Source organism: Tamandua tetradactyla, chromosome 22 (assembly GCF_023851605.1).
Source record: "Tamandua tetradactyla isolate mTamTet1 chromosome 22, mTamTet1.pri, whole genome shotgun sequence".
Taxonomy (NCBI): domain Eukaryota; kingdom Metazoa; phylum Chordata; class Mammalia; order Pilosa; family Myrmecophagidae; genus Tamandua; species Tamandua tetradactyla.
In genome coordinates this window covers 23618763-23634648 of record NC_135348.1, presented here as the reverse complement: position 1 = coordinate 23634648, position 15886 = coordinate 23618763, and the positions used below count along the sequence as shown (strand labels likewise).

Genomic DNA, 15886 nt, shown 5'->3' with positions numbered 1-15886 from the left:
GTCCCTGTGGACCCAAGTGTCTCCTCAATCCAGAACAATCAGGGCAGCCCAGAGGCATTGGTATGGGGATCCCATCACACACTCATACATCAAGAGCCACCTGCAGGCCAAGCCTGAAGAAATCCATTCTTCTCCCTAAGGCAATAGCAGAAGGACCAATGAGGGGCACAGTGGTACCGAATAAACCAAGCACACCAAAAAGACACTGTAAGGAGCCTGAAAATGAAATTGCCATTGGAACCACAGATGATAAAAGCAGGCAAACCCTGTGTACAACCCCCCAACAGGCTGACAGCTTGCTAAAATAAGAGATATAAATGGACCCAGAGCCCACTTAACATAAAAGATAAAACTGTCCAGAATAAAATAGAAATCACCTGTCATACCAAGAACCAAAAAAATCACAACTTGAATGAGAAATGACAGTCACTTAGCATCAATACCAGTCAAATGAATCAGATGTTGGACTTATGTAGCAAAGATTTGAAAGCAGCCATTATAAAAATGAATCAATAGTCGATTACAGATTCTGTTTAAAAATATGAAGAATAGAAAACTTTAGAAAAGAAGGAGAATTTGTAAGAAATAACCAAGGAGAAATTGTAAAACTGAAAAAGCGTAATTACAGAAATAAAATCACTCACTGGATGCCAATAGTAGAGCGAGAGTGGCAGAAGATAGAGTCACTAAATTTGAGGACAAAATAATAGAATTCACATGATCTAAACAACAGAGAGAAAAGAAACTGAAAGAAAAATATACAGAGCCTCAGAAACCTATGGGATAATAGCAGAAGATTCAGTCATCAGAGTTCCAGAAGGAAAAAGAAAAAATGACGGTGGGGCTTAAAGAGCATTTGAAGAAATAATTACTGAGAACTTCCTAAATTTACCCAAAGACACACACCTACTGATCCAAGAAGCTAAGTGATATCCAAACAGGATAAAGCCAAAAAAAACAGTCCATCCCAAGACACATCATAATTAAATACAAAAATAAATAAATAAATACTGCAAGCAGCCAGAGAAAAATAACATATTACATACAGGGAAAAACCAATTTGAATGACAGTAGATTTCTCATTTGATTAAAAAAAAAAAGACCAACAACATGCTGCTTACAAGAAACTCACTTCAAATTCAATGATATGGGTAGGTTGAAAGTAAAAAGAGAGAAAACAATATAATATGAAAACATTAATTAAAAATAAAGAGCAGGAGCGGCTACAGGCTACATTAATATCTGACAAATTAGACTTCAGAGTAAAGAAAATTACTAAAAACAAAGAGGAATGTTACATAATAACAGAAGGCTCAACCCACTACAAAGACATGAGGATGCTAAATGTGGATGCGCCACACAAAAGAGTCTCAAAATACATAAAGCAAAAAATTATAAAGCTCAATTCTGTAATGCATGTTTTTCTCACATTTAAAGTTTCTAAAACTTCTTACAATAGATATACCATTTAATATGAAAGGAGGAGTTTTTTCAAAAAGCCGTTATTCAGTGTTGCCCTTTATACCTCAATAGTGCCTTAGAAATGAAGAAATGCGATACTATTTCTTAAACATTTCAGAAGCAGGAGCTAGCTGCATGGCAGTCACGTGCTCCACCACAATGACAGAGTGAGCAAGAAAGAAGATAAGGAATCCAGAAAACTTAAGAGAAAGAGAAAGTTAATCCCTAGAGTCATGTGAAGGAGCTCTGTGAGTGACAGCTGATTACCAGGAAGATGGTCAGTACATTGGGCCCCATGTCTGAGACTGGATTTTATTCTGACTGTGGTAAATGGCTACCATTCCAGATTTAATTTGATTTAGAAAAATAAAGCAATGCGTGTCTGTCTACCAATGGGTAGAGCTAATAGTTCCTAAAAGAAAATTCGACAAAAGCGCTGTGACTATCTTATACTTCATAAGATTAAGTATAGCAATGGAGAAGAAACCAGCAGTGACTTTTTTTCAATTTAATTTTGATGTCCTAGTTATGTATATGGTAGCATTCATGGATACAAATATTGAAGGTCTAAAACTGGTCAAAAATGATTATATCAAAGTTGAACATAAATGCTTCAATGTTTAGTTAGTGCCCTATATAATTTAAATTTCTTGATTTGGTAAGAATTATCATATATCAAAAAGGAAAAGAACCTAATAGAAAAAAAAGGGCTAAAGGCAGAGGCAAGGAATTCACAGAAAAGAAAAGGAAACTACCAATGAATATATTTAAAAATATTCAATTGTAGTAAATGAAAGTAATGAGATATTGTCTCCTCCTATCCCAATTAAATGAGCAAATATTTTTAGACATCCTTCTCATGGTTGGTATTTGCCATGAAATGGCCTATAGGCTTAACCTAAAGACTGATACTAAATGTTGTATCACCTGGGGCAGGTGAGTGCTAGATCAGGAGCAATGCATTATCATTATGAGAGTCACATAGTTTCTGATACTCAATATGAAAGATGCCATGCAGTTTCTAAATTTAAAAAGGCCTTTAAAACATTGAACATTGAGAAATTTGCTGCCTAAAATCAAGGGAGGTTTGTTTTTGTAAACTGGTGATAATGAAGCCAGGAAAAAGGGTTAGTGAGCTGTAATTTTTTGAGATTTTTGTCCCCGAAAGTACATTTAGGAGAAACATTGAAAGGGATACTATAAAACATTAAGGAGAGGGAAAATACAAACTTTGACCTTTGAGATTTTGAGTTAAATGTTTCTGTAATTTCTGATTTGCAAGAGCCAGTAGGATTAGACACATGCACTTTATGTAGTCTGAGGGGCAGTCAGGTCTCAACCGTGTTCCTAAAAGAAAGAAATATGCTACAGGTGCTACTGTCCAGACCATTTAAAACTATTTAAAATGAACAAGTATTTAATAGTCAAATAGCGAAAAAAAAATGATATGCAAAATTAAAAGGCAAACTGGAAAAATATATTTGCAACATTTAGTGCTATAAAAAAATTTAAAATTCTTAATTTGATGAGAGCTCTCATAAATCAAAAAGAAAAAGACAAGGGACCCAAAACAGAAAGGGACTAAGGACAGGACAGGGGATTTGTGCACAATAAAGGAAAGCAAATTATCAATAAATAGGTAAAAATGATTCAACCTTAGCAAATCGAAATAATGAGATCTTATTTCTTCCTATCCCCATTAAAAGAGGACAGATTTCATTTTTTAAAAATGGAATACAGGGTGGGCCACTGTGGCTCAGCAGGCAGAGTTCTCGCCTGCCATGCCAGAGACCTGGGTTCAATTCCGGGTGCCTGCCCGTGCATAAGAGCAACCTCTCGATTCTATTTGAACTCTTTCTGCTACTGATACTTTATTAATTACACTTCTTTTCCCCCTTTTGGCCACAATGGAATTGTTGATCCCATGGTGCCAGTTCTGGATTCATCCCTGGGAGTCCTCTCCCACACTGCCACAGAGACTTTCACCTCTGGATTTCACGTCCCACGTAGGGGGAAGGCAAAGATTTCACTTTCAGAGTTGGGCTTAGAGAGACTGAGGCCACATCTGAGCAACAATAGAGGTCCTCCAGAAGTAACTCTTAGGCATGTGTATTAGTTAAGGCTCTCTAGAGAAATAGAATCAACAGGGAACACTCGCAAATATAAAATGTACAAAAGTTTCTCATGTGACCATGGGAACGCAGAGTCCAAAATCCACAGGGCAGGCTGTGAAGTCAACGATTCTGATGGAGGGTCTGGACGAACTCCACAGGAGAGGCTCGCCAGCCAAAGCAGGAAGAGAGCCTATCTCTTCTCCTTAAAAGGCTTCCAGTGATTAGATTAAGCATCACTCATTGCAGAGACATTCCCCTTTGGCTGATTTACAAATGGAATCAGCTGTGGATGCAGCTGACGTGATCATGATTAAATTCTATGAAATGTCCTCATCGCAACAGACAAGCCAGCACTTACCCAACCAGACAAACAGGTACCACCACTTGGCCAAGTTGATACTTGAACCTAACCATGACAGCATGCCTATAGGTAGTCTAAACTTCTCCGCTACCTACATAAGCTTCACAAGAGTAAGCCTCATGATCGAGGGCATGGCTTATTGATTTACGTGTCTCTAAAGTTTGACACAGTATCAGGGAATTCCCTGATAGCAAGGTTTAATACTTCCATAGTCTTTCTCCCCTCCCTCAGGGAACTTTGCCAATACTTTTTGATTATCTGATTAATACACTCTAGGATATTTTCAGGACTTACAATAATCTATGCAGGATTAAAGGACCTCTTTCTTATTCTGTGCTTCCTGTGTTTCAGTTGTTCAAATGCGTCTATACAGATAGGTTGAATTAGATTATACACTATAGAAAATTTCAGTTCCAGATCAAATAAACCTTTCTTCCATTAGTCTCAAAGAGCACGTGTGGTTCTAAAATGATACACTGTCTTCCTTACCCCTATGTTCTGAATTACTTCAACCCCAACCTGTTGGCTTCATTCTTATCTCTAAATATCAGGTTATATATATGTAAAACAGCCTCTCTCAAAATTGAGAAATAATAATTACCTCTCCAGACTTAATGTGTCTGCTCTAAAAGCTTACAGTCTAGGCCCCTGTTTTCTTATAAGTATTTTCTAAAGGTGACCATATCATTGTTGTTTTTTTGTTTCTGGCTTATTTTGTCTCACCAGATGTCCCACATGTTCGTTCACATCGTTGCATGCCTCACGACATTGTTCCTTTTTGTAGCAGCACAATCTTCGTTCATAAGTATATACAATGGTTCACCAATCTACTTCTCCGTCAGTGCATCCTTCATCCACCTGCATTCACTGGACATCATGTAGAGGCCCAAAGGCCACAGTCCATCAACATTCTCAATTTTAGATAATGTCATTGCTCCCAAGAGCCAAAAAACCATAAACACACCGTCACCAAATAGAAAATCTAAACCTCCTCTTATTTGTATCATTGATTTTAAAGAGCATTTTTCTTCCTTCTTTCCTTTCTTTCTTTTTCTTTTCTTTCCTTTTCCTTTCTCTTTCTCCCTTTCTCCTTTCATTGGTTCCTTCCTTCCTTCCTTTCTCTTTCTGTATTTGGAGCTGATCTGAATACTATTGACTTTCATTTTGGGATGTGTGTATTTAATGCATATTGAGCCATTTTAAATCAAAGAGTTATAAAGGGAATGCAAGTATATACAATTCTTTTTTTTTTTTTAAGAACATAGCTCTAATGGATGCTAAGAAAAATCTTTGCTAAATGAAAGAAAATATAAATGAAAAGAAATATAACAAATTAGACAGACTATTGTAACTGGCAGGTGCTGGGTTTTCAGTGGAGACAAAAGGCTGTACATTTTAGACCCACTCTTTTCCTTGGGTCTCATTGAAAATTTGATTCATTATAATAAAACTCATGGTGGGGGAACATCTATCCAAGGTTCTTCTTTTAACTGTCAAAACAGTGTTTCCATCAGTCCTGGCCTAAGAGAGCAATGACCTGAATGGAAAATGTCACTGAGTATTAGAGCAAATCCTAGTGGTTGCATTTTTTTTTTTTTTGAACAAGAAAATACTCAGTCTCCATAGAGACTGTCAAAAATTGCCAACGCCGACTATATTTCAAATGGTCATGGCGGGGTATTGGGAAAAGTTTTCAATTAGCAACAATCTTGCCTTGGATAAATTTCATTGGCTATGATACTGCCACTACACGAGGCTTGTATTTTTTTTTTTTTTTTTTTTTTTTTACTGCTCCAGGATCTTCCCTGTTTCCTCCCCCCAGACTTGATTTGCTGTGGTCTTGTTTAGAATATCCCATGAGGAACCCTGACAATGCATTGGCTTGGTCATGGTATAAACAGTTTTCATGGATGGAAATGCAAAGACTAGTGTCAAATGAGAGCTTTCTAGAGGTTTTGAACAGTAATAACTTCTGATGAAAAACCTCCCTGCACCACAGACTGTCTTGATCTCTTTCAGGCACACCACGGAGAGTTTGCAGAAGAAACAGTTCTCTTTGGGACACAAGGAAAGAGCAAATCCAGCTGCCTTTCATTCAAGCTGAGAGACAAAATTCACCCACATTTCACAAAACAGTCTTTGTCCATTGACAAAATGGAAAATTCTTTGCAACATTGGCCTGATGACATACCACTTACAATCACCGAGTTTGCTATCCGCGTTTATCTGTGTGTGCATAAGGGTGAGCTAGAGCAATAAACTGCTGGATGGTGTGTTGTAGTTTACATTGTAATCCAAAGCAAAATTACTTCTGCTGTAAACTAGAGATAATATGACTTCTCTAAAGCACAGATTATAAAAGGGGGGGAAGGTTTTATGAGTATGGGTGGCATTAAAATTGAAGACAAGTAACTAGTCACCTAAGGATTTCCAAACATTACAGCTCACTAAAGCCTCAACTCTGCATGGAATGTGATAAGGTGGCCAGGCCTGTTGTGAAATGCTTCTTTGGTAGGAGCTCTGAACTGAAAAGCCATATAAAGAAGTGTTGCAAATTAGGAGCTTATTTCTTGTCAACATTTCAGGGGTGGTCCCTTTAGCAACCTAACAATCTGAGGGAGACAAAACCTTGACAGCAGAAGAAGCAGAGAAGACTGGCTTCTAAAGATGAGGAGAAAATGGGCTTAAAGAACCTGATCTGGAGTTAACTTGCATTTATCACAACCTCCTAAAATTGATGAGAAGGACATTTGAGCTCCTTCCCTAAAATCTACTAACTGTATGATCATGAGTAAATTTCCCAACCTCCTTGAGTCTCAGCCTCCTCTCTATTGTAGAGATATACTAATGCATTTCTCTTGGCATTGCTGCTAGGATTAAAGGAACTAACGAGATGGTGCAGCTGTACACCCCATCCTGGGTCTTTCTTCTCCTGTTCCCTTAATGTAGGAACATTCTAAAATCGGTGGGCTTTATCATCTTTTATTTCACCAATGATACAGAGCAATTTCACCTAACTAAGCACCACTCTTCTACAATTTCTGGCTTCAGTATTGACAACTGCATAGCCTGTTTAAAGGTTTTCCTCTTTATTCTACATCATTCTCTGGCATGGAGAGGGATCCTGTAGTTATTTTTTAAAGATCTATTTGGTAAGTACTTCTCTGGAAAAGTCACAATGACTCGATCTTAATTTCTACTTTACTATATTCCCTGAATCACTGTACACTGATCATTACATAACATAAAGAATAGTTAACCATAAACACATTATTTACAACTAAAATGCATGCCTATAGTCCAAGGAATAATTTCCTAGTAGTAAGATTAATCATGCAGACATGCATTCTTTTGAATCAATGAATAGCATTGAATGTCTCTCTAAATTGACATTACAAAGTTGACACAAGCAAGCTTTATTGGTTATGTCCAGCCTAAGGAGAGCTACAGCTTGACTACAAGTGATTGACAGTGAACAAATAAAAGAAATCACAGAACTTATAACACTGAAACCAGACACTTCATAGTCTAAGCCCCTCACTTTACAGAAGAAACTGAGGTTTCCTGGAAGCTACGTGACCTGCAGTTACTGTGTGTCTGAGCCAGGATATAAACCTAGGACTCTTCTCAAAGCCCTGGGCTGTTTTTGAATTGCTGTTTCAGAGCCCCCAAAACAGATCCTGCAGCTATCATTGCAAACTGGATATAAACTGAACATTTCCAGAAGTTTTGAAAACGTCTTACATACAGTGCTTTCTAACATGTCTTTCACAGAGATGTTTAATAACACTAGAAAAATGTTTTTTTGCAAAAGTGAAGCCAACAGATAGTTGTTGTAGAATAGCCAGCTCAATTTTCAGCCCTGGAGGTAAAAATAAATACAGAGAAATATCCACTGTTTGGTTGCTCATCCAGCCCTCTTGAGGTTTCCCTCATCACCAGCCACAAGTATCACTTATCCCTTTCACTCAAGTGTGGCCTGGTAATACACCCCACCAGGAATTAGGAATTTCTCATTTTTAAACCCAGCTTGGCCACCCACTTACTGAATGGCCTTGGAAAAGTCATTTAGTGACTTGCTCAACCTTAATCATAGATTGAGAATCTTGATTTGCGTTTACATTATAAAGATGACCTTAGTTGCACTTAACCCATTTTCAAAGCCAGTTGAAAGTGAAAGTGGCCCAATCATGTTTCATATATGGAAAGACTAGCTGCAATGATTGTATCTTCAGAACACAGGAAGACTGGAACTCAGAAAAAAGTAGGACAAACTCTTCAGCTATGAAAGAAGTGCAGTACTGAGCATTCTAACAAACTATGTTATTAATTAAGGCTCTAATTAGAATTAATTTTCCACAGACTTTAACACTTCCCTGTTGAAACACAGCTCTGGCATTAAACCTTATTAAGAAGCTACAGGACAGCTTTCATCCTTAGGCTAGGTAAAGAATGTTTTCTCTGAGATGCCATAATCCCTTGATTGTGCTGACGTTTGTTTCACTTACCACATTGTACTATAATTAGTTATTCCTGTATCTCTGGCCTCCAGTAAGCTTGACTGCTCATGGGCATGGACTGGTTATTATTAATCTTTCTGTACCTGCTGCCTGGCACACAACAGGTAGTCAGCGTATGGGTGTTTGGGATACATCCTATTGGGATGCTTGTTTGCTTTTGGAATGAACGATCCAATTCTTTTCTCATTTCCAGTGTAGACACAAACGATGTCTTCCCAGGAGAGTTTCATTTTCTCAACAGAAACAAAGATACTAATAATGGCATGAACTTTAATGAACAATATTTCAGCATCTTCCAGCTTCATCATCCTAGATCCTTCAAATAGTGGTCTAAGTATGGTTGCACACAGTTGACTCTGACTGACACATACACACATATACTCACATACACACTCACACACATGCACACTCGCATGCATGCACATTCACACACCCACACCCATACACCCACTCATATATCTACACACTCAAGCCAGAAAACATGCAAGGGAAAGGAACAAAATACTGGTAATTGCTATAGGACTGTATACATGGCAATTATGAAAGAGTAACAATTTACTTGCTTCCATAAGAACAATAGATTTTAGTTTGGGGAACACGTTTCCTACAAAAAAAAGTATATGACAAGCTAATATGTCTATATAAAGAAGTCAGCAAGTATTTGGCTACTGGCACACAGAAAATCCTGACTGCTGGGATAATCGATCACTATTGAATGTGGCAAGGCCAAAGGCCCCTGTTTCTCCTTGGAAATATGCTATTTCTCTTGTGCATTATCTTCTGGGCGTTTGGTACTGCTTGATATAGAAATTTGGGTAAAGATAACCTAAGGACTTCAAGGAATGTCAACATTCATTTACTACTGTTTACTGTAAATATTTATATTTGCTTGAAAGATAGTTTAAAGATAACACAACAAATTTACTTTTGTCTGGAATAAATAAATCGTAATCCAAACACCATGAACATACCAAAAAATGGCAATAATCACAAGAGGCATACTGTTTCTTTTCATTTGACTTGTAATAAGTATTATTTTTGACCAGCTTAATGTTATCCTTAGTGTTAGCCTTAAGTGATAATATAAGATAATAAGCTTGTTAATTGCTAATGTAATACAAATATTGATTTTTAAATGTTTCTTTCAGCCACTTTTTCCTCTGGGAACTATTTCTTGCTAAAGCTGCCTAACTTCACTTAGCTTCTTTCTATTTCAGGACTGCCTTCAAATGGATCTTATCCCCTTTCTCAACCTTTAACAACCAACTTCCTTCTGATCCCTTGGATTGTGCAATCAGCAAAACACAGAGTGTCTCTATGCACAGCTTTAAGTGCCTGGCACATAAGCAAAGGTAAAGAAAGTCAGACTGAGGTAAACTGCAAAGAAGTCAATTGGTCTGTGCATTCTTCGTCTCTCTGTTCTAAATCCTTTCCCTCCATAAATAATGAAACTTCTCTTTAGATTTATGGTATTATCGCACCCTCAATTCTTCACCCCTATCAAAACAGGAAACAAAATTCTACCAGTCCATTACTGTTAAGGTAACCCTACATGAATCAGTGACAACAGGTAGAGTTTAAAATAGTCAATATGAAGTAGAGAAGAAGATTATGAATTCACCTGAAGCCCATCTCCTGGTCAGGTCACAGCACAGCCAAGGTCTCATATCTACCTTGGGCAAGTAACTAAACTTCTCTAGGCCTCATTTTTTGCACATACAAATGAAAATATCCCCTAGATCAGGCACAAATAGGCCCACAGCTAACACAAGTAGAATTATAAAAGAAAACACAAATCAGAGGATCCTGATCCATCATCACCCATGGGACAGAAACTACTCCTCACCACAATTGCTAACAAAGTTGGGTGGCAATAAGCATCACCTCCTCCTCGTCCCCCTGTATCCCCCAACACTGAATCCGAGTCGATATCACCTATCTCAAACCCAGGAGTTCTTCCAATGGCAGGGGTGGAGTTTCCACTAAGGAGTGGAGGCGAAGGGAAGGATCCTAGGTTCTTTGAGGCCAAATTATAAATCAGTGGGAATATCATCCACAGGTCTTAACCTTTAGGCTGGCTGTTGTTCATAACTCAAGGAAAATCCAAATTAAGTAGAGCTTTAATCTTCTTTCTCTCTTATTGTAATTCCTTTAGGGACTTGTCCTAAAATGTAGGATAAGAGCTAATCATATATATCTAAAGAATCTACTAAGCTAGACTTTGGCATACTGAACTGACAGAACAGCAAGGAGTTTTGTACCTTGCACCCTTTCTGGGTGCCAGCAAAGAGGGGCCTTCAGCCATCCGAGAACATTACAACATGAAGTTTCAGGCTACACTGGACCCTCTGCCTATTCAGAGAGGGGGAAAGAAGGAACTCAGAGGACTAGAGGACCATTATGAAGTAAAGGGTGGAGAGAAACAAGAACGCTTTCTTATTAGCCTTGAATGTTAGATAGTGTGGACAAGATAAATAAGACAAAGGGCCTATCAGCAGATGATGCAGGGTCGAGAGAATGATGGAGCATCAACAAAATCTTAAACAGCAGAACAAGCAATGATGCAAAGAGAGGCCACAGTCTGAAACCACAAGGAAGTCATCAGGTGCAAACAGTACAGAAAGGCTGACTATACATATATATTAAATGCTGATTGTACAAATCCAGCCAGTAACCATGCAGGACAGAGGTAGTGATATGTCACAATAGGAATCTATTTCCATGTAATCTGATGGGTGTAGAAAGTAACACCGCATGTAGATTTACCTTCAATCCCCAAATTTAATTTATTTTTATCTTTCAGGAAGAATATTGTTCTTTTCCCTCCATGCATTAAACTGTGTTTGTAGCACGTTTCAACTTTACTTACTAAAATTTGCAAGCTCATTAATTCTCCAAATTCAATTTGATTACTAAATACAAATTGATTTCCAAATCAAATTGACCCAAAAGCCAGGGAAAAAATGGGACATTTGTAAATAGCAGAATTTATAATAGTTTTTCATCCTTAAACTAAATTCTCCGAAAGCCTCAAACAAATAAGAAAAGACCGTAGCCCCCTCACCTATTCTCCAGGCTGACACTGAATTATGAGCAGTTGGCAATCAGGCCATTAAGAAAATTATCAGTTTTATGTGTGCTCAGAATACCAGTCTAACTTTGTGTTAAAATTTGTTAGTCTCAGGTCTGAAACAAATTTTGCTCATTTAAGAGGATACGATTTTAAAGTTCATTTCTCAGTGTATGGAATTTCTGAGAGCAATTCATTGGGTATAATTTCCATCATCCAAACAAGGATGGCTCACCAGAATTTTTCAGACTTCTTCCTAAATCACTAAAGCAGCAGTGCAGTCGTTCAACAGTTTCAGGTTCTCCATGCAATTACCAATGATTTGTTGGATAACCTAAGAGTTCATGTCAGTTTTCTCTTTCCTGTTCTGCCCACTTGCCAATGATTGGCCAGGTACTTTCCAGCTTCCATATGATTACCTGAAGCTATTTTATGTGACACATTTTAGAGCTTTGGTAATAATTTACTAGACAGGATCCAGATTATTTATGAGACTGTGCTCCCTAATTTGCTTAGCATAATGCTAGATACGAGGAGAAATCAGGTCAAATTAGAATTGCCGATGGGTTGCCAGTGTTAGTTTTAGATTTTTAAATCCCTACTACTCTTTATAATTATAAAAGGAAGGCCATACTTAAGTGAAGAGACACTACTCAAGTTTCAAAACATATTACCCATTTGAATAAGAGACATTCATTAGTTTGGTTGAGCATACAATTCAGTGTTTTATTAAAGTATGTTATGTGTCAACTATTAGATTTAGATTATACATATTCATAGTATCATACAGCGTTAATAAATTTTTTGTATTTATTTCCTTTCCAAAAAACTCAAAACAAAATTGAAAAATATTAGCTAAGTGATTATTCCTTATTTAGAATAATAAGGAGTAGTTATTTTGAAAGTGAAAGCTGCGTGTGAAATTTGATGTATGAGTGCGAATAAGACATTTCAATACATAATTGAGAACTTGAGCTCTTCTCTATTACATGTACTCTTAGCAATTAAATGAAAATTTGAGGGGAGGGTGGTTGGAGATATGAGATTTCAAAAGCTAACATATACCCCACATATTTCCCAAGCTTCATCAATCTGGGAAGCAGCTGATTCATTATGCATTAAAGGATAATCTTTCCCAAAGAAGTGTTTGGTCCTTGCCCAGCTCCTGGCAGGAAACTTCTAAACTCTTGGAATATCCTGAGTGATAAGAGTATCCTCATTTACCTGGGATCCTTGGGTCACCCAAATAGCTTATGCTAATAATGGGAAGCAGCTTTAAGCCACATGGCAACAATTTCACTTCTGCTGGAGGCCAAGGTCAGCCTTGCCTATGAGACCAACCCCCAATAAAAACTCAGGGGATGGCAAAATTCCATGTATGCTGCCACACATCATTGCTTGCAGGGAGAAGTAGGAACTGTTCATGAGATTCCACTGGGAGAGGACAGCTGGAAGCCCACACCTGGACTTCCCGGTCCTGCCCCATGTACTTCCTCTCTTTGCTGATTTTAATCTATGTCCTTTCACTATTATAACTTGTAACTGAATATAATGGCTTTGCTGTGTTCTCTGATTTCTTCAAGTAAATCACTGAATCTAAGGGTGGGTCTTAGGGACATACTGAACTATAGTCATGGCCATAGCACAAATGTCCCTTTGGCATCAGTGTAGCATCGGCCTATTTCTCTGCTGCTGTTCTGCCTGCTACTGTAATGTCTACTGTTTACTCTGAAGCCAACCAAACCACCAATGTTTGATATCTCCTTCCACTTTACTTTTCCAAGTTCATATAACAGAGTCCAACTGTACTTGCAGATTTTATTTGAGGACGTCAAGATGCTAGCTTTTAATATGGTTATATTTTTCCTAATTCTGCATTTTCTGTCTAGAGCAGTGGTCAGCAAACTGCAGTCCTCAGGCCAGATGGTCCCAGCTTGCTTTTATATAGCTCTTGAGCTAAGAATGTTTAATATATATATATATTTTATACACAATATATATATATTTAAGGGATATAAATGGAAGAAGAAAAAGAGAGAAGAAAGAGTAGTAACAGTTGCAGCAGCAGTGGCAGAGATCATATGTGGCCTGCAAAGCCCAAAATATTTTACAGAAAAAATTTACCAGAAAAATGCCTGGTCTAGAGAACTGGTTGATCTCATTCACAGAACGTGATTTCTGTTTAGATCAGTTAGGTGGGGACGTACGGCTAGAGGAAGAAGAAAAATATCGCACACACTGACCGGGTACAGAGAAAGTCCTTTTTTCCCCCAATATCTAATGAGTCCACTATATTTTATTAAATTAGTACTTGGGAATTTCTTAAGCATGTTAACCTACAGAATGGCTCCATGTGTGTGAAACTCCTTAGGAAACCTTTGGCAAAGTGCTGGTTGGTGTCTCTGCTGTCGTCATAATGACAGATTCACTGCAACTGATTACATTTCCATCTACTGAGCACACATCTAAAAACTCTCTAGACACATTTTATTCTCTGATTATGATGTATACTTACAACATAATCATTTTTCTTTAGAATAATACCGTATTTTCAATATTATAGCATTGCAAATAATATTGTGAACAAAGCATGCTAAAACATTTACTGATTAGTAAAGATGCATTCTACTTAAGATTTATGGCATTATGATTTTTGTTATTAACATATAACCTGTTAGACCAGACAGATCTGGGTTTGTGTTTTATTTTCCTGGCCACTAAAACAAATACCATGCAATGAGTTGGTTTAAACAATGGGAATTTGTTTACTCACATTTTTTGAGGCTAGAAGTCTAAAATCAAGGTGATGTTTTACAGAGGAATTCCTGTTAAAGCTTTTTCTAAATATTTTCCTCTGCATTGAAAACACTGTGCTTACTTACCCAGCAACCATTCTCCCCCAGTTTTGATGATATATCAGGTGGCCATGTGCTTCAGGAGAGATTGAGTCTCTCTCCATCCTCAGAAAAATAAATTTAGGTGAATCTAACCAAGTCAATTTCATCCCCTTCACCAGCAACTGATTTAGGAATTGGTATAAGTTGTAAATCTAGCTAATAAAGCATGCGGGTAATTCAGCTATGGGAGGTATGAAAACATTTTCCCTTCTTTTAAAAGAGAAGACAAGTAAGGCACAGGTCTTCCTCCTCTCCTGTTTCCTTTGGACATTGTTGGGTAAGATGTAAAACATAATGTCTGGAATTGCTGATCCACCTTTGCAAGTTAGAGGCTGAAGAGGCAGAGTGAAAAGTTGACCAAAATAGAACAAAACTTCAATCATATATGTCCTCAATGAATTTCTAAAGAAATCAACTCTAAAACCGTTTGTTTGTGAATTTAATATGTGAGATAATGAAATTTCTCTGCTGTTGAATCCACTTGTTCTTTTTCTTCTTACTTGAATTCAGGAGCATCCTAATGCACCCTGCATAGGCAAAAACTTGAAGGAAAAACTTCTTGGCTATCTCTATCATTTTACAATAGAAGCTAAAAATATATATATATATGAAAGGTTGATCTTGCCGTAATGGAATGGAGCAATTTATTTATCTACCTCTTTGGACTCATCACCTTTGATCTGGGTAAACATATCTCTGGGTGCAGACCTTATTAAAAATTCTTGATTTAGAAGAACTGTAATCAGGAGGGTAGATTGAATCTGCCTCATCCCCAGAAAGTAAATGCTTTTGGTTGATAAGGGAAATTAAATTCTGACATAGTAAACTACGGCCACTGCAAGAAGTGTTAGGAGAAATCTCTTGAATTCTACTCAGTGACACATTGGATCCTTTTACCTGCAGATCTTTTTGAATAATGTAACGGGCAAATCAAAATGAAGGTCAAGTGATTGAGTGGGATTCATTTTAAGAGGCAGAAAGAAAATACCAAAAAGAACAGAGCCAATCTGAAAACCCATGAAGCACACTTCCCCACACCCAGCCTGCTCCCCCTCTTTGCCCACCCATGCCAGCACATCAACCCCCATCCTGCACACTGGCTGCCATGTGCACTACCACACTTGCAAGAAATTACAATAGTTTATTCTAAATGGCTTGGCTTTTACAGGCCGTTAGTGGCACTTGGAAATTATTTTTGTGGTTTACTTTTATAGATAACACATTTCCCACCCCTACCCCTTTCTGCTGGCTCCTTCAGAAATTTGGTTGAGGGAAACCACACAGAGCTCTGAAATCTGTGGGCCAGGTGCCCACATCACAGTGACCGGATCAACAAACTGGTGACTTCTGGCAAGCCATCAAAGTCTGTTCTTTCTCCTATTATCATTCCTAACAGGAAATTTGACTCCAGTGAATATATATAATATTTTCAGTAGCTTTAACTCATAACCCATTAATTACTT

The 15886-nt window shown here is 37.6% G+C and overlaps 1 long non-coding RNA gene and 1 other non-coding gene across 2 annotated transcripts in view; both read right to left on the bottom strand.

Annotated features, from left to right (window-relative positions):
• Window positions 1-15886, bottom strand: part of LOC143666072 (uncharacterized) — a 135069-nt gene that overhangs the window by 52030 nt on the left and 67153 nt on the right. The gene's annotated exons all lie outside the window — the stretch shown is intronic.
• On the bottom strand, window positions 5554-5694 carry LOC143666393 (U4 spliceosomal RNA). The gene has a single exon (XR_013167594.1). It is a non-coding gene; the product is annotated as a U4 spliceosomal RNA (small nuclear RNA).